Genomic DNA, 25,108 nt, shown 5'->3' with positions numbered 1-25,108 from the left:
AAAATTCCAGGAGACAAATAAACTGATATTGAAGGACCAAAGAGACAACCAGAATCTAAATTCAATGTAAAACCACACAATCAGACAGACAAATCTTGAATGTCTTGAGACTCAAGGAATCTCAGACATGCACATTCGTACTATCATAGAGGCCAATCCTTCGTAGGGAGGGATTTGACCAAGTATTAAGAGAATCTCCAAATGTCCTAATCAGGACACCCAGGGCAAATTTGTAGTCTGGCAAAGTCAGGGTTATTGGCTCATTGCAACGAAGGAGGTCACACATTGGAGGAATCATGGGGTGTGGCACCAAGAAAGGGAAAAGTTATGATACGATTTTGGGGAAGGGTGGCATTAGGTGAAATTTATATGAAATAGTATTTTGATATGTTAAAGCAAAGCAGGGCTGTGTGTCAAGGGGCAACATCATGTCTGGATGGCAAAGCGGACGCTAGGTTTCCTTTCCTTAGAAACTACAAATTAAGATAGATGCGAAATGTTAATATCCCAAACCCCCTTATCTGAATCTGCACCTGGGTTGAAAATTAAGGCAGGTGCTCTGTGTCAATGTGAATTAGATCCTGCAGGCAAGAGTGGGATGTTTTGTTCTTACTTCAAAAGCAAAGTTTCTGGAAAACAAGATTTCTCAGTAACAAAGTAATAGTTACGCTACTGAGTGTCATTCAGACAATTTACAGCTGTAGTGTTTCCTTGGGAGAACTATAATTTTCTGCTAACTTTGCACCTGGCTTTATCTGTGATCCGTGTCTGTTTTCCCATTTTGATGAATGGCATGGCAGATTTTCATTTTTTCAGGTCAAACTAATTTCACTTTTCCTCTTGTTTTAGTGGCTTGTTGAACTTGCCGGAAAGAAGCTGTGGTGGCAGGGACCTTTCCTGGAAATGATTAATTTCTTTCCTTCTTTCCTGTTTCCCACTTCCTAGCACGGGCTATCTAATTTTAGGGCCCCTGTGCAGCCTGGGGTTGCCACAGAGACCAGAACAAGAAAGCAAGCCTTGGGGTGAGGTATAAAGGAGTATAATGAAGTCTCAGATATGGGGCATGGGAAGGGGCAGCATGCTTCAGGTGCCCCTACTCCTGTCAGACCCTCTTGTTCCTACTCTGTTCCTGGCGGCAGCTTGCAGCCTCTTGCGGTTTTGGTAACTGCTGGGTCAAGATCTGTGCAGGGAGGGTTGGGAAAGCATCACTATGGTGGTTGATCTTCTGCTTTGGGGAATCCTGTGAAAGATGCTGCTCCCTCTGTGTTCCCTTCTGTTCCTACAGCTCCTCTGCTTGAGCCTTCTTTAACTCCGGCCTCCACCCTTTTACCAGACCTTCCAGAAGATGAATTACTAGCCCCTCTGTCTGAGCCCTTTCACTTCTGGCCTATTTATCAGCCTTTCTTCCCAGGACCCTACAGAGTCTCATCTTCCCCTGCTGCTCTCAATTTTGTATCTGACTCTGCTCCTGCATAATCTGTTTTCTTCTCATGCCTTGCTCTGTTTTCTTCTCTGCCCTGCTCTTCATAATTGGTCCCACTCCCTCATCACTCCTTTCACCTCCATACTGGCCTCTCTGCCACCAGAGGCTCTGTCACTGGCTCCCACATTCTCGCTCATCTTTTTTTCCACTCCCATGATGGCCTTCTCCCCTCTGCCTGGGAGTCTGCCTTGCCTTGATCTCTCCTAACATTTCATTTATCCTTATTTCGCCCCATTACCAGCTTTCTCATCTTTTCCACGAAGGTCCTCTTTGCCTCCATTCTGCCCCCCAGGTCCCCTTATTCAATCTCAACACTGCAGATCCCTTTCTACCTCCAGAGCTACAATCTTAAGGGACCATCTTCTACCCCCGTCATCTACCCTTCCTCCTTTCCCCTAGAACACACTCAGATACTAAACTCTCTTCCCCAACCAGATCCCTCCTCTTGCATGATCCTACCCTTTTTGTCAGGAATTCAACCTCTAATCTCTCACAACATCCCATTCACTCCATGAATCCCACTGATTCATTTGCCTGTCATCCATCATCACCAACAGTCTCTACCCCACCATTGCCAGACTCTACTTTAATACTGACTCAATTTGGCTTGATTTAAATCCTACTGAACGCTGTCCCGGAGAGCTCATCTTCAGAAAACCCCCTTTGTCTGACTTCTATTGCAAAAGACTTAGGCATTGACTGCTCAGAAACCTTGTCCATTTCAACCTCCTGCTGGGGGCAGCTGTCTGTTAAGGACTTGTTTTTCCCTACCTTCTCATACAGCAGGATGATTTCCAGCAGGAGGAGCTTTTTCCTTTCATCCATCAAGTTCTGTCTCTGGGGAGACCCTGCAATCAGGCATGTGGAAGCAAGTAGACACTCTTTCCTTAGCTCTGCTGTCCAGAAGCTCCTGAAGATATGTCACAAAGAGTGTGGATTTCCAGATTTGGGAGGACAAAGAAGAAGGGATCATTCTAAAACAACGGAGGGCATACTACCAACTCAACTCCTTTAGCATCACTTGCTGTTGAGCACTACTCCACAGCCCTCCAAGCCTTCTAGAGACGTGAAGGCCAACCACAGTAACTGCATAGTCCATAGGAGCCTCCAAATTCCAAAATCTTGGGAGACTCTGCAGCACAAATGTAGCTAGCTCTTCAGAGGTCCCCCTCTCTGCACAGTGAGTCCCTGCTGGCTACCCTTCTGGTCTTTGATAGCAGTCCCACACTAGTCTCCCTTTCTCTTATTCAATCTCTAATGTCCTCCTCCCCCAGTCCAAATGCACTTAACCAATCCCCCATTGTTTCCTCAGCCCCAGACCTTGCCCCCACCTTAAAGCCTAGCCCCAGTCCTTGGGGGAAAATTCTAGAGGGAAGGAGCTCACCAAAGAAGGACAGTATCTTCTCTAAGTTGAGTTTCCACTTTAGGAATATGATGATGGAGGTGAATTTAGGTATTCTTTCAAAGATTAAACAGTCCAGGGAGATAGTCAAGGCCAAGGAATTCCCCAGCTCCGGAGCAGCCTAGGTCAGCAGAAGCCCTGTGTTCCTAAGCTTCAGGCCCCAAGGAAAAGCCAGAAAAAGAATTTAGTCTCAAAGGATGAGAGGACCTTAAGGAGATCCAAAGATTAAATACATCAAGGAGGGGAGGTAGGATTAGGGATCTTCCAAACCAGTCACCCTTCCAGATTTAGCTGACACTCTAGTGAACAAGACCCCTTCCTAGTTTTTTGCCCCAGATGTAAAAGAGACTTCAACAAAAAGTCACCTGGAGAAAAAGGATGAGTTGTTTGTTCAGTGGCTTTATCCCAGGACACAAGGCTAAGGGCAAAAAGGTCACTTACAAAAAGCTACATCAACTGTGTACGGTCCACATCCAGTTGAAACCAGAGGAGTCTTTGCGTGAAGGACCCGAGTCATTGTTTCAAGCATTTGGGACACATGAGTAAGAAAAACAAAGCTCCCTCCGCTTGTGGAGCTTACAGCGTTGGTCCTTGAGTCAGCTCCTTCTCATCATACTGAAAACGATATCAAACCTCCTTCACTTTCCTCAAGCTCCTGCCCCTCCCTCCCCCTCAACAGATTTGCTGTTTGGCCCACTTTTGAAGGAATCATAAGCCGTCAGACGGGAACTTTTCATCACCAAATCCTCAAAAACGGTTGCATAGCACCCTCCTTTCCCTCTTCCTTACTGCTATGTAAAGCGGGGGGTCTTTCTGGGAGGCCTTCCTTGACCCTCCCAAGACCGGATTGGTGCCCTCACTTCCACCATCACAACTGTATTTGTAATTTTGGGCTACTCTCTAGGTCCCCAAAGTACCAGGACCTTCTCTATCACCCTCACTACTGGCCTGGTGTATCGCACCTAGTTAACGGTAAGTCAATAACCGTTTAGACGAACTAACTAGCAAGCGTTGTGCAGAACCTCCGCAGGGAGAGCCCCACCTAGCGTGCTTTGCGGGCCCGGCCGAGGCCTGGAGGGGGACTACATCCGGCGGGACCACCCCTGGGGGTGGGGCCATACCGGGGGCGGGGCCACATCCGGGACAGGGGCCAAGGGCTGGGGGTGGGGCCTGTGTTGGGAGCGTGGCCCGCTTTTAGAGGCGGCAGCAGTTTCTCCTCAGAATCCCGAATTCAGAAGTCACAGCTCAGGATTCCCCTCACGGATGAGGTTGTGACAGGGCTTTCCGGCAGACTGAGGGGCGCTTCCACCTCTACTGCCTGCGGCGTTCCACTGGCTATCGCTTCACCTCAGCCCACTGGGGCCACACCATCCAGGCTGCGGCCTCCCAAGGCCCTGAAAGGCCCCGGAGGCCCTGAGCACGGGACCTGCCCTCTCTGCCTGAACTTAAAGAGAACATCTTCGTCACCATCACTGTAACGCCGACTGCTGTCTAGTGGGCTCTGGGCAAGTCCTTGGGCTCCCAGCCCAGATGTCACCCTCCCACAGGCCTGGAACAGGACGGTACACCGACCTAGTGAGGTGGCCGAGAGTGGAAGGAACCGCGCACCTTTGGTCAGCGCCAGGGCCCAAGGCTGGCCCAGAGGCTCTGCGCCGTTGCCACCTGGGCTGGCAAGGTCGCAGCTGGCACGCTTCTGGCAGGACCAGTATCCACACCGTGTGGGGTGCTTGCCGCCCGCTGGGAGTTGTTTTCTGAGGAGCTGCCGGGAAGGCCCTGCCAGCCAGGCCAGGAGGCAGGGCTGGTGAGGCCCCGAGGGAAAGGCCCGTGACGGGAAAGGGCAGCGTGACTGCGGAGATGAGACCACGCCTGAGGGGCAGACGCAGGACCCTGTGCAGACGGATGCAGGGATCTCATCTCCCTGGGCTGGGCTGAGGCCTCCAGCCGACGTGGTGGGGCCGAGGGCACAGAGGCTCGCAGCTGCCTTCACAACAGGTACCGATATAGCCATGCTTCCGTTGCGGGCCCTCGGTGCCAGGTCCTGTGTTACACAGGAACTCTGGCGTGATGTGGGCGTGGTCACTAGAGATGGAAGGAAATACCATGGTTCTTCTTTTTGGGGGGACAGGTTGTCTTACTCTTGCATAAGTGTTTTATAGCGAATTTGCAAGATAGAGAATAGTAGATGGCAGTACCCCATGGACCCCTAAACTCAAAACACATAATGCTAACATTCTGATGTATTTTTTCCCAGCTTTGCTGTGCATGTTTTCAGTGTTTAAATAATATAAATACATATATTTTTTAAAAGGTGGGAAAACACGTAAGCAATGTCTGCATCGTTGTACACTCTTCCTAAATATCATTTTTAGTGTCTTCCGTATTAACCATTCTGTTTTTCTATGATATGTAGGTTTGTTCCAAGTTTTTGATATTGTAAGACGTTACTTAACATGTTTGTGCATGATTGCACTTGCTTAGAACTGCCTTATTCCAAAATCATAAAGCTTTTCTTGAACTTTATTTTCTCATCCAGGGTTCTACCCTTGAGCCACCTCTCTTCTCTTTCTGTAAGTCCCTTAGGCAAGATATCTACCCATGTGGTAAGTTATTTCACTACTGACTTCTCCCATTTGCTTCACATTTATACATCCGGATGCTTGCTGAACATTCCCAACCTTGATTTCCCACAGGTACCCCATACCTAAAATCTGTAAATGTAGACCATTATCTTCCTCTGCCATCAACCACCCTTGCTTGGCTAGTCCTGGTATCAATTAGTAGCACCTGGTCCCCAAGCCCAATCCATAAGAGCCCTTCTGTGCTCCTCCTCCTTCTTCATCCTTCCCATAATCAGTCAGTCCCCAAGTTCTGCTGATTTTATTGGTTACCTATTTCTCAAATTTTAATCTTCTCTTCATTCTTACTACTACCTTGGTGGTTCAGACCCTCATCGTCGTTCACCAAATTATGCCGTGGCTTCTTAACTAATCTCTGATCTTAACTAATCCTCTACTTGCTGCTTTCTACTTCTTTAGCTTCTGCTACTCTCAACTCTGCGTTTTTCTACTCCAGTAAACACACCTGTTTTGTTCAGTGCTTCCGCGTCCTTACTCATTGTTTTTTTAATTGAAGTATAGTTGATTTACATAATTAGTTTCAGGTGTACAGCAAAATGATTCAGATTTGGCGTATATATATATTATACGCACACGCATTCTTTTTCAGATTCTTTTCCACTGTAGGTTATCACAAGATATTGAATGTAGTTCCCCATGCTGTACAGTAGGTCCTTGTTGTTTATCTATCAATATTTTATATGTAGCAGTGTGTATCTGTTAATCCCAAACTCCTAATTTATCCTCCCCCCTTTCCCCTTTGTTAACCATAAGTTTGTTTTCTGCATGAGTCTATTTCTGTTCTGTAAGTTCATTTGTATCATTTTTTTTATTCCATATATAAGTGATATCATATAATATTTGTCTTCCTCTGTCTGACTTCACTTAGTATGATAATCTCTAGGTCCATCCATGTTGCTGCAAGTGGCATTATTTTTATGGCTGAGTAATATTCCATTATATATATATATATATATATATATATTTTTTTTTTTTTTTTACATACACCCCTCCCCTCCCCACATCTTCTTTATTCATTCATCTGTCAGTGGACATTTAGGCTGCTTCCAGGTCTTGGCTATTGTAAATAGTGCTGCTATGAAAATTGGGGTGCATGTGTCATTTCCAGTTAGAGTTTTCTCTGGATATACGCCCAGGAGCGGGATTGCTGGATCACACGGTAACTCTATTTTTAGTTTTTTAAGGAACCTCCATACTGTTTTCCATAGTGCCTGCACCAATTTACATTCCTGACAACAATGTAGGAGGGTTCTTTTTTCTCCTTACTCATTTTGATTTCTCTACCTGGAGTTCCTTAGGCAGATAAACACTAGAGTTCTCACAGTCCTACTACAGTAGGTCAGAGGGCTGTGTTTTTCTTTCAGGGAATTTGTCCATTTCATCCAAGTTTGGTAAATTTATTGGCATAGTTCATAATATTTTCTTATTCTTCTAATGTTAGTAGATCTGGTGATTTCCCCTCTTTCATTCTTGGTGTTGGTAATTTGTTCCTTCACTTTCTTGATCAGTCTGAGTAGAGGTTTATCAGTTGTCTTTTGTTTTTTTCAAAGAAACAGCTTTTTGGTTTCATGGATTTTCTTTTCTTGTTTTCTCTGGTTTTATTTCATAGATTTCTGCTCATATTTTTTATGTCCTGATGTTTGCTCTGACTTTATATTGCCTTTCTTTTCTAGTTTTCTTAAGGTGAATTCTTGTTAGAGCATGATTTGAGACCATTCTCTTCTTATATAAACTTTTTTTTTTGAAGTTAACATAACCTCAAGATTTTATTTCCTTTATAATAAAACAAAAGGTGAAGCCCAGAACAGGATGATTTGGCCTTTTCTCTTGTTGTCTCTTCCCAGTTCATAATGCATGCATCTATTAATAGCTGGCATTCTTTTAGATGTATAATAGGGCTTAAGCATTCAAGCCTTAGCACACTTTTCTTTGTCGTTTTAGCCTTTGCTGGAAAATCTGCTTAGCTTGCTCACCATAGCCACTCTACTTTCCTGTGGGTAACACTGCTTTCCCGGAAGGCCAGAAATCCTTGCCCTTCTTGTACCGTGTCATTTTGTGGGTTGTGCTAGTCACACTTCTCTATAGAAAGTCTAGTGGGTCTTAGGAATGTTTACCATGTTTACTGGGGTACTAACACTATAAATTTGAATGCTTGAATTTCCCTGTAAATACTGATTTATCTATATCCCACAACTTTTCAGTGTTTTCATTTTCAATTCAAGTTTTATAATTTATCATTTGACTTTGAGTGATTTAGAAGTGTGGGCCATTTCCAAATATCTTTCTATTCTTGATTTCTAATTTAATTATATTGTTGAATTCAAAGCATTAATTCAAGTATTGAGAACATACTTTGTACAATTTCAGTTTTTTAAACTTTGTTGAGATTTGACTTATGACCCAGTATATTGTTTGGTGACTATTTCATATTTACATATGACTAACTTATAGCCAGCCCTTCCGTATCCACAGTTCTTCTGTATCCAAGGTTCCACATCTATGGATTCAACCAATCAGGGATTGTGTAGTATCTATATTACTTTTGAAAAAAAATCCGCATATGAGTGGATCTGCGCAGTTCAACCCGTGTTTTTCAGTGGTCCCCCCGTACTTGAAAAGAATGCGTATTCTGAGCTGTTTGTTGACTAGAGTTCTCTATAAATATCAATTAGGTCAAGTTGGTTTATAGTGTTGTTCAGGTCTTCTATGTCCTTACTAATTTCTTTCGGCTGTCTTTTATTACTAAGAGGGTCGTTGATGTGTCTGACTATAGTCATGGAATTGTCTTTTCTCGTCTGAGTTCTAGCTGTTTTGCTTCATGCCGTTTTGAAGCTCCAATCTTAGGTGTATATACATTTAGGATTCTTGTATCTTGTTGTTGAATTGTCCCCTTTATCATTATGTAATGACTCTCTTTATCTCTGGTAATATTCCTGTTCTGAAGTCTACTTTGTCTAGTATTCATAAGGGCACTCAGCTCTCTGATTAGTGTTTGCATGGTCTGTCTTTTTGCATCATTTTAACCTTTTACTTATTTATGTCTTTATATTGAAGGTGAGTTTCCTGTAGACAGCATAATGTGTTGTCTTGCTTTTTTATCCAATCTGACAGTCTCTGCCTTCTAATTGGGGTGTGTAGATTACTTACATTTTTACTATTGATATGGTTACATTTAAATCTACCATCTGGCTAGTCATTTTCTATTTGTTCCATCTGTTCTTTCTTCCTTTCCCTTCTCTTTGCTAACCTGCTTGTGGATTATTTTTTATGATTCTGTTTTCTCTTCACTCTTGTTTTATTTGTTAAACCTCTTTTTTCTAATAAAAATTTATGTTATTTAATATTCATCTTTATCACATTTTTGAGTAGTCATCTTCAAATTATATTATACCAGTTCATGTATAGAGTAAGAACTTTTCCTTCCCCCCATTTTTTATACTATTGTTATATACTTAGGGGCTGTATTATTTCAAATTAATTTAAATTTCTTAAGTAATTTATGATTATATCCTTTGAGTAAAAATATTAAAATATTTCACATAAAGTCCCCTTGACCATCCCTTCCTTGGAGGTAAACAATGTCACCAGTTTGTTACACATCCTTCCAAACCTCTGCTATGTATTTATATGTGTGTGTGTGTGTGTGTATGTGTATGTATAGGCATATATATATATATACATACTTAGAATATGTACAGTTTTTTTTTTTGCATAAGAGATATACTATGCATACCATTCTGTAGCATGCTTCTTTTACTCAACAATATGTCTTGTCAGTCTACCCATATTAGGATTTTTGGATCTGCCTCATTCTTTTGAAGTGCTGCACAGTATTCTATTAAATGGATTTCTCAGAGTTTTATTATTATTATTTTTTTAGTTGATGGACATTTTTTTCCCGATTATTCATTATGGTAAATAAGGCCCCAGTGAATATCCTTCTGTATGCCTTATTGTGGACATTTGAAAATGCTTTTCTAGAGTACATACCTAGAAGTGGAATGACATTTCTCATAGAACCCTCCAGAAAGACATAAAGGGGAGAGGAGAGGCAGAAATTAACCCTAGAAGGTTTTAAGGTTGCAGTGGGGCTAGTGGGGGTGGTAATGGGGGTGGGGTGGTAGGTGTGTTGGGGATGTCATAGAGGATTTAAAGCCTTGGAAACCCTTTGGAGAATTTAGTACAGTAATGGTCTCATCTTTGGAACTCAGGGACTTCTCAGGGAACATGGATTGGTTACTATTTTCATGCCTTGGGTATAAAGAAGCAACTTTTTTTATTCATCAGAGTTAGAAAAGAGAAGGGTGTGGCTCATTTTGGTGGTCTATCAAATGGGTTAAATAAGTTGCCCCAAGTCACATGGCTGTCACAGAGGAATGAGCGACAGTCCAGTGGGCTTATGAAAGTTACTAAATTTAGAGATTGTTTGGTTGTATACCTTCACTGTTCACATGGGAAGCAAGGCCTGGAGAGGGAAAGAGACCCGCTCAAGGTTTCATAATAAGTCAGTGATACTGCTGACATATTTCAGCCCAGCTGTAAGAGGCAGAAAAGCAGAAATAGGAAGGAGATGGCTTAGTCCAGCTGAGGGGGAGTGGTGGGGGGTGGCCGAGGAGACAGAGAAGCAAACAACACTTCCACCTACTCTGCCCCCTGCAGCCCACTCTCTTCCTTTCTCCAGATTTTTGTGGACTTCTTTCTTCAGCAACATCAAAGAAGTCCAAAAAGGAAAACTAAACAATCCAAATTATAAGATAGAGAAAAAACCCATGTCCATGTAAATGTTACCATTCTGCAGCAAAACAAACATGGTAGACATAATGAGGCTTTGGTTTGGGTCTGCGATGTGGAAGATGGGCATAAATAGCCGCTAAACCAACTAGTGGAGCCGCAGTAATTCTGTCCTGGAGGGTAGAGCGAGGGGTACATTACCCAAATGCAGCTATTCAAAAAGTGGTCTAGATTCCCTTGCAATAATCATTAATTTCAGGCAACAAAACAAAATAAAATAAAGAAAACCACAAAAGGAGGGGGTGGGTCATTAAAACAAAATAGCTGGGCACTCAAAAGACTTCTCACAGCTGGAAAGTTGTGGAGGATGGATTTCAAACTGTCACCAGGTGCTTGCCTACTTTTACAGTAGAGGTCCTCAAACTGACCTGCCCTTAAGCTGACTAAGGATGCCCTTTGAGAAGTGCAGCATCTTGAGATGCTGTCTTTAGAGTTATTGGGGACAGAATATTCTTCAGGTTTGGAAATGCTTGAGGGGAAGTCCCCTAGAGTAGTCTTTCTGTCTTGGGATACTTGGGATGCCTTTTGAAAAACCAGATTCCTGAACTTCCCTGCCCCAAGTCCAGTACTGGATCTGTGGGTGGGTCCAGAATCTGCATATTGAACAGTCACCCAGATGATTCTTATGCCTGCCTGCTGACATTTGGCCCAGGATGGGCTTGCCCAATCATTCTGCAGTGATAATGGTACTGTCTTTTTGAAGACCTGCATTAATTATGTCGAACCCCTTTGGTAATTTCACATGGTTTGATCTATCTAGTATCTTTGTTTCCTTTAAATTTCAACTGAGCTCTAGACAGTGAGTTTTCTGGATCTTTGTTTGGACACACAGGGTGAAGAGAATTTTTCAGGATGTAAATGTTAACTGACAAGTGACCTAGGACAGTGGTTTCCATATGGATAAGTTTCGAAACATTTCAGGGGGCAACTTAGAATTCTCATTTCTATTTGGAGCCATGAAGTTCAAAGATATATTTTATGAGGTAGCAGGTCTTCAGGTTTTAAAGGTAGTTACATTGTTATTTGTGTTCCAGACCTAATCCCTTTTTCAGAATCTCTACAAACACACTGGGAGGGGTTTTCTCCCCATATTGCAGATAAGGATTTAAGATGTAAACCTCTTCTGGAATGAGGCAGGAAAATCAGCTCTTTAATCAGTCAACACGAAACTCCCAGTAGTGAATTGAGAGGGCCAGGATCACAGACATAATAATTGGGAGAATTAAGCTTTGAATGTATGTCTTTTGGAAGCATCCTGGTGCTGTAAAAAAGAGTATGAATTAAATTCAACTTTGATCCTAAATTAGGATTGCTAGTTACTAGTTAGTTATGCGACCCTGGTCCAATCAAGTAATCTCCTAGAGCTATCTGCATCTCTGAAACAAAGAGAATTACATTTTGCTGAGCTGGTGGGGTTGGGGCTTCTCCTGTTTTCGGAGAAGGTGTGTGAGACCCTCAATGCAGTGCAGTGCATGCCCATAGGTGGTGCTAAGTAATGGTTATGATTAGTGAATTCCAGGCTGAAGTTTTTTTTCCACAGATGCACAGCAGCCTCTCAGGTCTCCCAACCTTTTAGACCAGCTGCAACTCTTCCCCTCCTCCCCACACCATCCCCTTCACATGTACAACTGCCCTGGGGCATTTATCCTCCAGGGGATAATTCTCCATGAAGCTGGCATATCTGTCATGGGCACCAGTAGGTGCCAGCAAAGGCTAAGCTTTCAGAAGGGCTGCTTCATTTGATTTTTATCATTCTTCCATCCCCCCAGTGTGACTCATGAAAGCCCAGATGTCCTTTCCTTTCATCCGGAGTGATCTCTGTCTCTCACAGCCTTTCTTGCTTGCTATTCTGAGCCTGGGAGAAAATGCTCAGGGTTACACTGTCAAATATCAATGAAGAAAGACCTCCTATTTTGGGGATCCTTGTAACAAAACTAATAAACACCAGTGTAGGGACTTCCCTGGTGGCTCAGTGGTTAAGAATCCACCTGCCAGTGCAGGGGACACGGGTTCGAGCCCTGGTCCAGGAAGATCCCACATGCCGCGGAGCAACTAAGCCCGTGAGCCACAACTACTGAGCCTGCACTCTAGAGCCGTGAGCCACAACTACTGAGCCCACGTGCTACAACTACTGCAGCCCGTGCACCGAGAGCCCATGCTCCGCAACAAGAGAAGCCACCGCAATGAGAAGCCCGCCCACCGCAATGAAGAGTAGCCCCTGCTCGCCGCAGCTAGAGAAAGCCTGCATGCAGCAAAGAAGACCCAACGCAGCCAAAAATAAATAAATAAATTTATAAAAAAATAAATAAACACCAGTGCTACATTTGGGCAGCACTTTACAGTCTGCAGTGTACTTTCATATCCATTAGCTCATTTAATAATTGCAAACTTCTGGCAAGGTAGTGTGATGGTTAAGGGTTAGGCTCTGGAGTATGCAGATTGCCTTTAAATTCCCATCTTGACCTCTTCTCAGCTGAATCATCTTGGGCAAGTAACTTAGCATCTCTGAACGCTGTAGATTTAAGTGGAAAGTACTCAGAACATGGTAATAAGTGCCCAATAATTGTTAACTATTACTTCTGTCATGCCCATTTTACCACATGACCTCAAGTTTTTCTGTAACCTCACCACTGGTCTGTAATCTAATGGGTCAAACCTCACTTTTTTCACTTTTCCTCTTATCTCCCTGCCTCCATACCCTCCTCAGCTTTGCTCCCCCCTCACACATAGCCTACAGTGAACTTTCCTTTTTCTTTTTTATAAATTTTATTTATTTATTTATTTTTGGCTGCGTTGGGTCTTCATTGCTACGTGTGGGCTTTCTCTAGTTGCATCGAGCAGGGGCTGCTCTTCGTTCTGGTGTGCGGGCTTCTCATTGCGGTGGCTTCTCGTTGCGGAGCATGGGCTCTAGGCGCGCGGGCTTCAGTAGTTGTGGCTTGTGGGGTCTAGAGCGTAGGCTCAGTAGTTGTGGCTTGCGGGCTCTAGAGCGCAGGCTCAGTAGTTGTGGCGCACGGGCTTTGTTGCTCCGCGGCACGTGGGATCTTCCTGGACCAGGGCTCGAACCCGTGTCCCCTGCATTGGCAGGAGGATTCTTAACTACTGTGCCACCAGGGAAGCCCAATTTTCCTTTTTCTGTTCAACACAGGCGATCTCAGGCCTTTGCATGGGCTGTCCTCTCTGTCCTGAGCCCACGTCCTGAATCCTGGTAAATGCCTACTCATCCTTCAGGTAGACTGACTCTCTTTTATCCCCAGGCTCCCAGGTTGCTTTCTGCACACCTTGATTATAACAAGACTGAGATTGTCTCTTTTCCTAATTTATCTATTCATTAGACTGAGTGCTCCCTGGGGAAAGGGATCATATTTTCTCACTTGTGTAACTCCTGTCCCTGATATCTGTGATACGCCAAATAGATGTCGGTTTGAATGAACAAGTGTTATAGAATTCATCAATCCACCTAAAATTATCTTAGATGAGCATTCAAGTTATTGAGCCCAGAGGCTGTGGAGCCAGTCCTGAAACCTAGGCTCCAGCTTCTAGTCCCCAGGCTCTCTGGGCACCCCCCAGGCTGCCTCTCACTGTGGTCTCCTGACCTTGCTGTGTAATTTTTCCAACCAAGCTGGACACAGAAAGAAAACAAAAAACTCATCATCTGAAAGCACTAGACTTCATATTTACAGGCCCAGTAGAGGTTTCCAGATGACAGCAAGCAGCCAGCGTGCAAAGGCCTGCTTTTAATGTATCAGAAAAGACAAAATTATAGTGTGTCCGCCTTTCATGTCCTGTCTGTTTCGTCTTGCTGAATAAAAGGGAAACTCTGGCTCCAGGCTGATTTTCATTTACAAAAATAGACTAAATTCTAACCCTTAAATTATCAAAAGTGCCATATACTTGACAAGCAGCTAAGCAGAGAGCAGAAACTACCAGGTTAGTAATTAAACAGAGGTTAAGTCAAATTAGCAGAGACAGACATTCTTGTCTGGCAGTCAGAACAGAGGCCTGGAGAGCCCTGGATCTGGCCCTGGTACCTGCATGTGTGAGAGTGAAGTCTTGATGTGCAACCATGGTTGCCAAGGAGAGACCACATGGGCTCCTTCCACCCCGCCTCTGACTTCCTGGAGAGTCTTCTAGTGTGAGAACCGGGGATGTGTTCCTGTTGAGAGATGGGATCGGGGGAGGGTAGGCCTGAAAGGAGTCAGGAGGAGGCTGAGGGGACCCAGCTTTCCTCCATTTTCAGAATTTGTTTCCAAATAACATAAGGGACCATGGAAGAGTTTTTTCAATATAAAATTATTGTAGCTTAGGATCTCTTATAAGTACTTCAATATAAATTATTCATTTACTCAAAAAATATTGAGTGCTCACAACCATGGACCAAGCTAAGTCCTAGCCTTGGGTTGCTGACATGCTGGTAGAGTAAGGCAGACAATAAACAAGCAAATAAATGCATAGCATTTCAGGTGGCTCTAAGTGACATGGGCATAACTATAATAAAGGAGGAGGATAGGGAGATCAGGAGTAGGAGAGAAGGGAGTCGGGGAGAAGGGGAAGATGGAGTTGCTATTTATATTAGGCAGTCAGGAGAGGCTTGTCTGATAAGGTGATATTTGAGCAGAAATCTACAAGGGGAAGAGAATTTCCGGCAGAAAGAACAGCAGGTGTAAAGGTCTTGAGTTGGAGGCCTGCTTAGCAAGTTTGAGGAAAAGCAAGGATCCCAGTGTGGCCAGATCGTGGCAAGCAATGAGGGGGTGGTAAGAGATGAGGTTTGAAAAAGATTAAGGGCTAGATCATGTAGGCATTCTAAGAACACTGGCTTTTATTCCGAGTTAAAAATGAAGGCTTTGAAGGGTTTTGAGCAGATCTTACATGATTTACAAGGGTCACTTTGGGCTGCTGTGTTGAGAGGAGAATGTAGGGAGATGAGAATAAACAGGAAAGGGAGACACAATTGTGGTTTAGGTCAGGCGGTGGTAAAAAGTGGTTGGATTCAGAATAACTTCTCAAAGTAGATCTTGTAGGATTTGCTGATAGTTTGGATCTAGGATGTTAAAGCAAGAAATGATTCAAGGATAACTTCAAGGATTTTGGCCTGATCAAGAGGAATGATGGAGTTCTTTTTTAATGAGATGGAAAGACTGTAGGAAGAATAGGTCTGGGAGATGGAGTACAAATCAAGAATTTGTATTTGGATATGATAATTCTGAGATGCATATTATACCACTATAACAAGTATTGCGAAGAAGCACAGCTCTGGGAATCAATTGGAATGCAATTTTAATTTTGTTTCCTAATGTCCCTTTAACATGTATTCAGTTGGAGGAACAGTTTTCCCTGCCATTGGGTGAAAACTCTGGCAGGCACCATGATTTTTCTGGTCACTCTAAGTCCCATGGTTCTCTTTAAGTAGGAAGCCAGACACTTGATTCAGAAACAAGAATGTCCAGTTCAGTTTGTTACTTAATACTTACATCTTCATTAAAAGGTCATGTTTATTCTGCTTCCAACTTCCTCTACCTTAGCAGGTCAGTTACCCCCACTGGGGAAGAAGTTATGGCTGGTTTTTTTCCCTTTCTTGCTTATCATCTCATTAGCTATGGTTTCAGCTGCTCCAGAGTTGGTGTCAACACTCCACTAGGAGGGTAGAGGGGAAAGAGATCAGAAAGTTATTACTTGGCTGGGACTGTCCTAACATGATTTTACTTTCTCTGGGGCTGGCTAATATTTAAGGCTGTGTCTTCCTTGGTTCTTTTGTAGATTCTGTGGAGGCTCCACTGCTGTAGCTCCTCTTTTGGCAACTCCACTGGTGTGGGTGATGCATCCTATTCCTCCAGCTGCCGTGGGTTTTCCGGCAGCTCATTCCACACAGACTTTCTCATTTACAGTCCCATCGCCCCACCAAGCAGAACACTTGAGCTAGGATGATAAGGCTCTTGCTGATTCTCCTGTGTGGCTCGCCTCCTGTCCACAGGAAGTATACACCCTGTGCCTTGGCTATCCCCAAGGGAATCTCTTCTCTGCTGTCACCCACTGCTTTAGCAACCTCTCACCTTTAGATTCCCCAGTGGTGGTGGGGGAGTCAGACTCCAGTTAATTAAGCAGCTCTCCCCACCCCCTTTCTTCAAACTCCAGGGAATGCATGTGTGCTCTCTGGGTCATCCCCTATCACTAGGTCTGAGCTGAGGGGGCTTCCCCCATCCTTTCCATTCTCCAGGGAGAGGAGCTATTCACAGCACAGCTTTCTTCAAAGAAAACCTTTTACAAATTCTCCCTCCCTTCAATCTCCGGTAACCGGACCATTTTATGACATTGCTTACAGTGAGGGGTCCAAGTTAAACTGTTCTTAGATAACCACTTTGAAAATATTGATTTGCATCAGCCCCTTACTTTAGTGTTTGATATCTATTGTGTTGAGGCCTTGGTCTAAACTCCCTTTTTAACATCTTGTTACACTTTTAAAATTTGAGAGTCAACAGCATATGAATTGTGCTTAAAAGCGATGAGATTAGAGGAAGTCACCTATGGTGCGAACGGCAAAAATATCTGACGACTGAGCCCTTTCATAAGTTAGAAATGAAGAACCAGCAAAGGATACTGAGAAGGAGCACTCAGAATTTGCCCTGTTTCTGGATTGGCTTAAAAAAAAAATAACCCTTTAGGCCCTTAGAACTCATCCTCTATTCTGAATTATAATCAATACTATAGCAATGGCTTTTCCAATAGTAAATTTTCCATTTTTCATGATGCCACTGTTCATATGTAAATGTCTTTGGCATTTACAAAGTGTTCATTATTTCATTTCAACTACCTTATACCCCTGTGAGGAAGGTTTCATTACAGATGGGGAAACTGAGGGCCAAAGAACTTTAAGAGACTTCCCCAAGGTTCAAGGAGTAAGAGGCAGAGGGTGGATTTGAGTTCAGGTCTTTGGCTCCAGGTTTTGAGCTCTTTTTTTCATAGCCACCTCAAAGACACTCATGACAATCATAGTTTTTTAAGGTTTTGCTAAAGTAGACTATTTAATAAATGTGTGGCAAAGGTTTAATCTCACATGCTGGCTCCCATGCATTAATCAAAGTTACCTGGAGAGCTGTGTTTGCAGGATTCTGAGGTATAATGAGGTTTGGCAGGAAAGAGTACCTTGATCAATTAGTGATGACTGTCATTGGTTGGTAGGGGTTCTGGTGGCATATGTGCCATGCATTTGACATCACTGATTTAATTATTTCGTGTGTGCGTGTGTGTGTGTGTGTGTGTGTGTGTGAGAGAGAGAGGGAGGGAGGAAGGGAGGGAGAGGGAGAGAGAGAAAGAGAGATATAGATGTTCTCTGGAACAGTTGTAGTTTCTCAAAACACATTAAAAGAATGGGAAAAGAAAGAAAGAACAGCCTAAAGCCATATTGGGTTACTGGAGATGACAACATTGTATACATGCATTCTGAGAGCACACATTTTTAAGGATGTGGTGCTGGCAAAGGAAACAGCCTGAACTCAGAACAGCCTTGCAAATAAATAAAACTAGCCACTGTTCCCCAGCATTTTTCTCCCTCAATTCTTATTTTGAGAAAATTTTAACTAGCAGAAAAGTTAAAAGAGTAGTACAATGAATGCCCATATATCATTTTCCTAGATTTCCATCATTCGTCATTTCCTAGTTAACATTCTCTCTCTGCTTTTATTCTGAATTATTTGAAAGTAATTAAAAAATTCACAACACTAAAGCATTCATTTCTTAAGAACAAAGACACTCTCTGACATAATCACAGTACCATTATCATACCTGCAAAAATAATACATAGGCCATATTTAAATTTCCCTAGTTGTCCCTAAAAGTGGGATCAGATTGAATGTACTGCTTTTTGTTCAGACTTTATTTTGGTAAGTGACATATTGTAAGATTTTTCACTTCATTGATAAAATGTCCTTCAAAAATGACCATGTGGGAGTTCCCTTGTGGCGCAGTGGTTAAGCCTCCGCGCTCCCAATGCAGGGGACCTGGGTTCGATCCCTGGTCAGGGAACTAGATCCCACACGCATGCCACAACTAAGGAGCCCGCCTGCCACAACTAAGACCTGGCAGAACCAAATAAATTAAAAAAATAAATATTTAAAACAAAAACAAAAATGACCATGTTATTTCATTACCTGGATAGAGTACGCTTTATTTTACTAGCCCTTTACTTTTGTGCATTTAGTCTATTTTCTATTCAGTGATTGCTGTCGTAAATGCTGTTGCAGTGAACATCATGGGGACATGGTGCATTGGCCTCAATATATACTCCAACCTCTTTTTTAGGATCTTCCTATACCAAGAAGACTAAAATTTCCCCAGCCTGCCTTGCAGTTCAAGTTCTAGATGTAATTTAGATTCCACCAATCACTTGCACTTACATAAGATCTGGAAGGCAAAAGCATGAGGTAGAGGTCATGCATTTGTTGCCCCTGTGCTTTTCCTGGAAAGTAAGGCCATTTATTATTATTATTTTTTTTCCTGCAGTGCTAGGAACAAATACTCGATTCAGTTATTGGGAAACTTTTAAGTATATTAGAAACAATTTGTGTATGTGAATCAGTTTTTTAAGGTATAAATTTTATGATCTAAATACAGATAAGTATTTGCAGTGAAAATTTAGCATTCATATTCAGATGTGCTGTAAGTGTAAAAAGTACACTGGATTTTGAAGACTTCATATGACAAATGTAATATAAGATATGTCACTAATAATTTTTATATTGATTACATTTTGAAATGATAATACTTCATATATATTGGGTTAAGGGAAATTTATTATTAAAATTAATTTCATTTAGATTTAACTGTGGCTAGAAAATTTAAAATGACAAATGTGGCTTGCATGATATTTCTCTTGGACAACACTGCTCTAGAATTAGCCATGAAAAAAATTTGTGTTTTCCTAACTAGGGATTTCTAGATCAGAGCAGTCTAAATCGTAGTTCAAATTTCTCAATTTTTTCAAATAAGGAATTTCTGGAGCAACCTATTCTGTATACTAGGCACTGACTTATTTCTGCTTCTTTAAATTAGTGGAGACTCTTGTGGTTGCTCATGGAGGTTTGTTCAGATCTTTTGTGAGGAGGCGTCCTCTCTCTGTTCTCAGTCCCAGCAGCCAGTCTGGCAGGAGTGACCTCCTAACTCTTCTTCCCACCCTCAAGGCTTCCTGGACTTGTGGACTTGGGCCCCGTTTTGACCTGACTTCCGGGATGATTCTATTTGACTCCACACATGCTTGGTTTTGGCACTTCCTGGTGAGACTCCACCTGGGTCTGTGCTGCCTTGGCTAAATCCCACTGTGTAGGACACGATTGGACATGGCTATGGAAGAAGCTGGATTGTGGGTAATCCACACAGACATTCCATAAAGCTTGTGTGAAAGTTTAGCACACCCCCAAATAGACATATATGCTATAAGGTGAGGACTATAAACCCAACAGCTGAAATATATTATAGTCTCAAATAATACCTTGTCATTTAGCCACAGTCTCTGATGTTATCTTCCCAACATTTCATATATGCTCTTTAATTTTGTAGTTGTATTCACAGTTGGAAATACAGTTAACTAGCTAAACATACCACTAAGACTAAAGATTTGCCACTTTTAACACCCCTAATAAGTGCCTTTGTTTTTCTCAAATATATTAAATTTATAAATCCCACACTTCTTGTCAATAGTATTAATATTTTCATTTTTTGCACTGTCTAGGTGCTGCCATGATGTTTTTTTAAAAAAATTTATTTATTTAATTTAATTTATTTATTTGGCTGTGTTGGGTCTTCGTTGCTGCGCCTGGGCTTTCTCTAGTTGAGGCGAGTGGGGGCTACTCTTTGTTGCGGTGCGCAGGCTTCTCGTTATGGTGGCTTTTCTTGTTGCGGAGCACGGGCTCTAGGCATGTGGGCTTCAGTAGTTGTGGCACACGGGCTCAGTAGTTGTGGCTTGTGGGCTCTAGAACGCAGGCTCAGTAGTTGTGGCGCACGGGCTTAGTTGCTCCGTGGCATGTGGGATCTTCCCAGACCAGGGATCGAACTCGTATCCCCTGCATTGGCAGGCAGATTCTTAACCACTGCACCACCAGGGAGGTCCCCATGATGATGTTTTTGATCTGATATATAAGAGCCTGAAATTGGCAGTTGAAAAAGTTGGTTTAAGGATGGTTACAGTGTTATGTATAAAAATGGGTTGCTGTTCACTTGAGGCCTGATTGGTCCCTGCTGGATTCTTGAATCCCATACTGGGCAGTCCTGGAGGAAGGCCCTGTGTATTTTTTTTCTAGGAGAACATGCCTATAATTTGGAGGTGGAGGAGGAGAACTACAGATAAAGACACCTTACTCCATGCTGAACGATTTGTTTTTATTCCCTTATCATCCAGTTTCCTGGAGGCCATGGGTGATTTTCCTGGCCAAGTTTGCCTCATAAACCAAGACAATAAAGCGTATGGGACACTTGCCAAACACGTAAAAACAGACTAAAAAGCTCTTGAATGCCCTTCTTCCTAGCTCCCCACTGGGTGTGGTTGGCATGGTGGTGGGGAGGGAACATCTCCAGTATCTCAGTGGGCATGAGCAACATCATATTAATAAATGAGCATTCTGTTAATGGTTAAGAAATTCCCAGTTTTCCAAATAAGATCTGGTTTCAGTCAGAGGGCAGAAACTAAGATCCCTGTGCAAGTGAATGGTTTATCAAATTGTTCTGGGAGTGAAAGCACTTAAACAGTTTATCAGACCCCGTGCTTCTCAGCATCAGTCTCTGACTCTGCACCACGGGCTTTAGTTCTCTAAGAGAAACAGCTGGAAAGGGGGATGCCAGATTTGGATTATTTACCATACGATTGGCTCCCTGCTGTTTGCTTTAAACAGTTTACCTCACTGAATCCTCACAGTAGTTCTGCGAGGTGGGATTTATTTTTCCATTAAAATATGAGAAAACCCAGGCTCAGAGAGGTGGTGTATTTGCTGAAAGTCACATAGCTGGTCACTAGGCATTGCTCTGAAATCCATTTGCTTATGTAACATTAGGAAAACACCTTCAACATTAGAATGAATAATTCTCACTTTGTATCCCTATAGCCTTTTGTACACAATAGAATATAACACACACCATGACTTGTGTTATGCACCCATCTCTCACTGTGTGTAGGCTCCTTGAAGCTATTGAAGGGGGCAGATACTTTTGGTTCTCCCATCAGCCACTCCTTTCTTCTTCTCTGCCAGTAAGTCTTATTGCCCAGAATATAGTTAGATGACCATACTTAGTTGCAAGGAAGGCTGGGAAGTAGTCTTCCAGCCTAAGTGGGCCATTTCTGCCCTTAATAAAAATTGGGTTCTATTGCTAAGGAAGGGAGTTTGGATATGGGGTAAAAGACTAGCAGTTTCTGCATAGTGTATGTCAACTGAAAAAACCCCACACAACCTAAAAGTTGAGAAAAGTGTGTTTTATTTGGTGGTTTTTCTGAGGACTTCAAGCCTGGAAGACAGCCTCTCAGATAGCTCTGAGGGACTGTTCCGAAGAGGTAAGGGAGGAGACAGGATATATAGGGAGTTTTGCAACAAATACCAGATAATCAAAAGATTACCATTAATTGAAGAAAACCAGATATCTCAAGTTAATGAATTTAGCGCTCTTCTATGTATGGGAAGATGCAACAGTCCGGGCTCATTGAAATCATTCCTTTGATATGCACCTTAGCTCTTTAGGGCCAGTATCCAGTTCTTTCCCATCCAGAGTTCCCTAACCGTTGGGTGCACCGTTGAGGGTGGCTGCAGAGGCTGAGGGCCTGGCAGCGGGCAGCCCAGTTTGTCTCCATCCTGAGTTCCCTCAGGGCTCACCTTCAGGGGCAGTGGCTGTAGTGGCTTGATGGCTGCAACATCCTTTGTTCACTGTTATGGCAGGCAAATTTTTCATTCACAGGTACTTTTAAAAATACATATTTTTAAACACCTGTGAAAAGGGTACATCTTACACACCCCTTTATACTCCTTTTTCCCTTTAACCTGGCCCAATTCACACATTTGTGTTACTTCTAGGCATTGAATTTAGAACCTGGCAGAAACCTCTGTGTAGGCAGCAACCTCCTTTCTTCTCTGGACATTTCTTCTCTGAAGTCATTCTGCATCTGGAGGGGGCTCCCAACCACTGCCCAAATTCTGGAGCTTAAGCTGTAACTTCCTGGGAAGTGGTTCCCTTGAATCTGTGCTTGCCCCATTCTTACTTTCTAAAGCATTTCTCCTGTCTTATCAAGTCCCTCTCACGTGTTTAAAACACAGTTCAATGTGATTTTCACCTTATTTGCAGGAAAATGTCCATTGAGAAAGGTGGGGTGGAGGCACTTGCCACAGCTATTGCATTTGCCTGGAAACTATAGGTGACATAATGTTATAGTTCTTCAAGTAGAAATGCATAAAACCACCATGAGTGTGGTGCCCGCTTTCTTATCTAGCTGCTAGTGCTAGAGCAAATACAGATGCAAGCAAACTGTTGTCTCCACTCCCTTAGGAATGAACTATCTTGGGTCTTTGTTTTAGGTGTTGTGGTTATTGGTATTTGTGTTAGGATTAGCCCATTTAGAGAAGAGACCCGTGGAATCTGAGTGAGTGGTTAGAATGAAACTATTTGCCACTTAAAAAAAATTATTTGTTTGTTTGTGTTTATTTTTCCCAGCAGTTTCTTTGATTCTTGGGAAGGCTTTTAGGGCATTGGTGAAATTTGGGCTATTTCCAAAGACTTCTCCAGTTGTTTTCCACAGGAAACATAAAAGAACACATTTAATTTTAGTTCACTTGGAAGTATTTAAGGAGACAGATCTACTGTGGATATAGAGAAGAATGTATAAACAAACAAACAAACAAACACTTAAAAAACAAACCAAGGAATGATCCATGCGCCCTTGAAAAGAATGTGTATTCTACTGCTTTCGGATGGAATGCTCTATAAATATCAATTTAGTCCATTTGGTTTAATGTGTTACTTAAGGCTTGTGTTTCCTTATTTATTTTCTGCCTGGATGATCTGTCCATTGATGTAAGTGGGGTGTTAAAGTCCCCTGCTATTACTGTGTTACTGTCGATTTTTCCTTTTATGTCTTTTAATATTTGCCTTATATATTGAGGTGCTCCTATGTTGGGTGCACATATATTTATAATTTTTATACCTTCTTCTTGGATTGATCCCTTGATCATTATGTACTGTCCTTCTTTGTCTCTTGTAACAGTCTTTATTTTAAAGTCTATTTTGTTGGATACGAGTATTCCTACCCCAGCTTTCTTTTGATTTCCATTTGCGTGGAATACCTTTTTTCCATCCCCTCACTTTCAGTCTGTGTGTGTCTATAGATCTGAAGTGAGCCTCTTGTAGGCAGCAGATATACAGGTCTTCTTTTTATATCCATTCAGCCAGTCTGTGTCTTTTGGCTGGAGCATTTAGTTCATTTACATTTAAGGTAATTATTGATATTTATGTTCTTATTGACATTTTGTTAATTGTTTTGGATTTGTTTTCATAGGTCTTTTGTTCCCCTTTCTTCTTTTGTTCTCTTCTCTTGTGATTTGATGACTATCATTACTGTTATGTTTGGATTCCTCTTTCTTTTTTGTGTGTATATCTATTATAGATTTTTGGTTTATAGTTACCATGAAGTTTTGGTATAGCAGTCTATATATATATGGGATTTTTTTTAACATCTTTATTGGAGTATAATTGCTTTACAATGTTGTATTAGTTTCTGCTGTATAACAAAGTGAATCAGCTATATGTATACATATATCCCCATATCCCGTCCCTCTTGAGTCTCCCTCCCACCCTCCCTATCCCACCCCTCTAGGTGGACACAAAGCACCGAGCTGATCTCCCTGTGCTATGTGGCTGCTTCCCATTAGCTATCTATTTTACATTTGGTAGTGTATATATGTCCATGCCACTCTCTCACTTTGTCCCACCTTGCCCTTCCCCCTCCCCGTGTCCTCAAGTCCATTCCCTATGTCTGCGTCTTTATTCCTGTCCTGCCCCTAGGTTCTTCAGAACCTTTTTTTTTTAAAGATTCCATATATATGTGTTAGCATATGGTATTTGTTTTTCTCTTTCTGACTTACTTCACTCTGTATGACAGATTCTATGTCCATCCACCTCACTACAAATAACTCAATTTCATTTCTTTTTATGGCTGAGTAATATTCCATTGTATATATGTGCCACATTTTCTTTATCCATTCATCTGTCGAGGGACACATAGGTTGCTTCCATGTCCTGGCTATTGTAAATAGTTCTGCAGTGAACATTGTGGCACATGACTCTTTTTGAATTATGGTTTTCTCAGGGTATATGCCCAGTAGTGGGATTGCTGGGTCGTATGGTAGTTCTATTTTTAGTTTTTTAAGGAACCTCCATACTGTTCTCCATAGTGGCTATATCAATTTACATCCCCACCAACAATGCAAGAGGGTTCCCTTTTCTCCACACCTTCTCCAGCATTTATTCTTTGTAGATTTTTGGATGATGGCCATTCTGACTGGTGTGAGGTGATACCTCATTGTGGTTTCGATTTGCATTTCTCTAGTGATTAGTGATGTTGAGCATCCTTTCATGTGTTTGTTGGCAGTCTGCATATCTTCTTTGGAGAAATGTCTATTTAGGTCTTCTGCCCATTTTTGGATTGGGCTGTTTGTTTTCTTGATATTGAGCTGCATGAGCTGCTTGTATACTTTGGAGGTTAATCCTTTGTCAGTTGCTTCATGTGCAAATATTTTCTCCCATTCTGAGGGTTTTCTTTTTGTTTTGTTTATGGTT

General features: G+C 42.3%; 1 pseudogene; it reads right to left on the bottom strand.

The window, feature by feature from the left end:
* Positions 1-7,296: 7,296 nt before the first annotated feature.
* Positions 7,297-7,638, bottom strand: LOC118896406 (annotated as a pseudogene).
* Positions 7,639-25,108: the final 17,470 nt, after the last annotated feature.

Source organism: Balaenoptera musculus, chromosome 6, assembly GCF_009873245.2.
Source record: "Balaenoptera musculus isolate JJ_BM4_2016_0621 chromosome 6, mBalMus1.pri.v3, whole genome shotgun sequence".
Taxonomy (NCBI): Eukaryota; Metazoa; Chordata; class Mammalia; order Artiodactyla; family Balaenopteridae; genus Balaenoptera; species Balaenoptera musculus.
The sequence above is the reverse complement of the archived record's forward strand: the minus strand, read 5'-3'. Positions and strand labels throughout refer to the sequence as shown.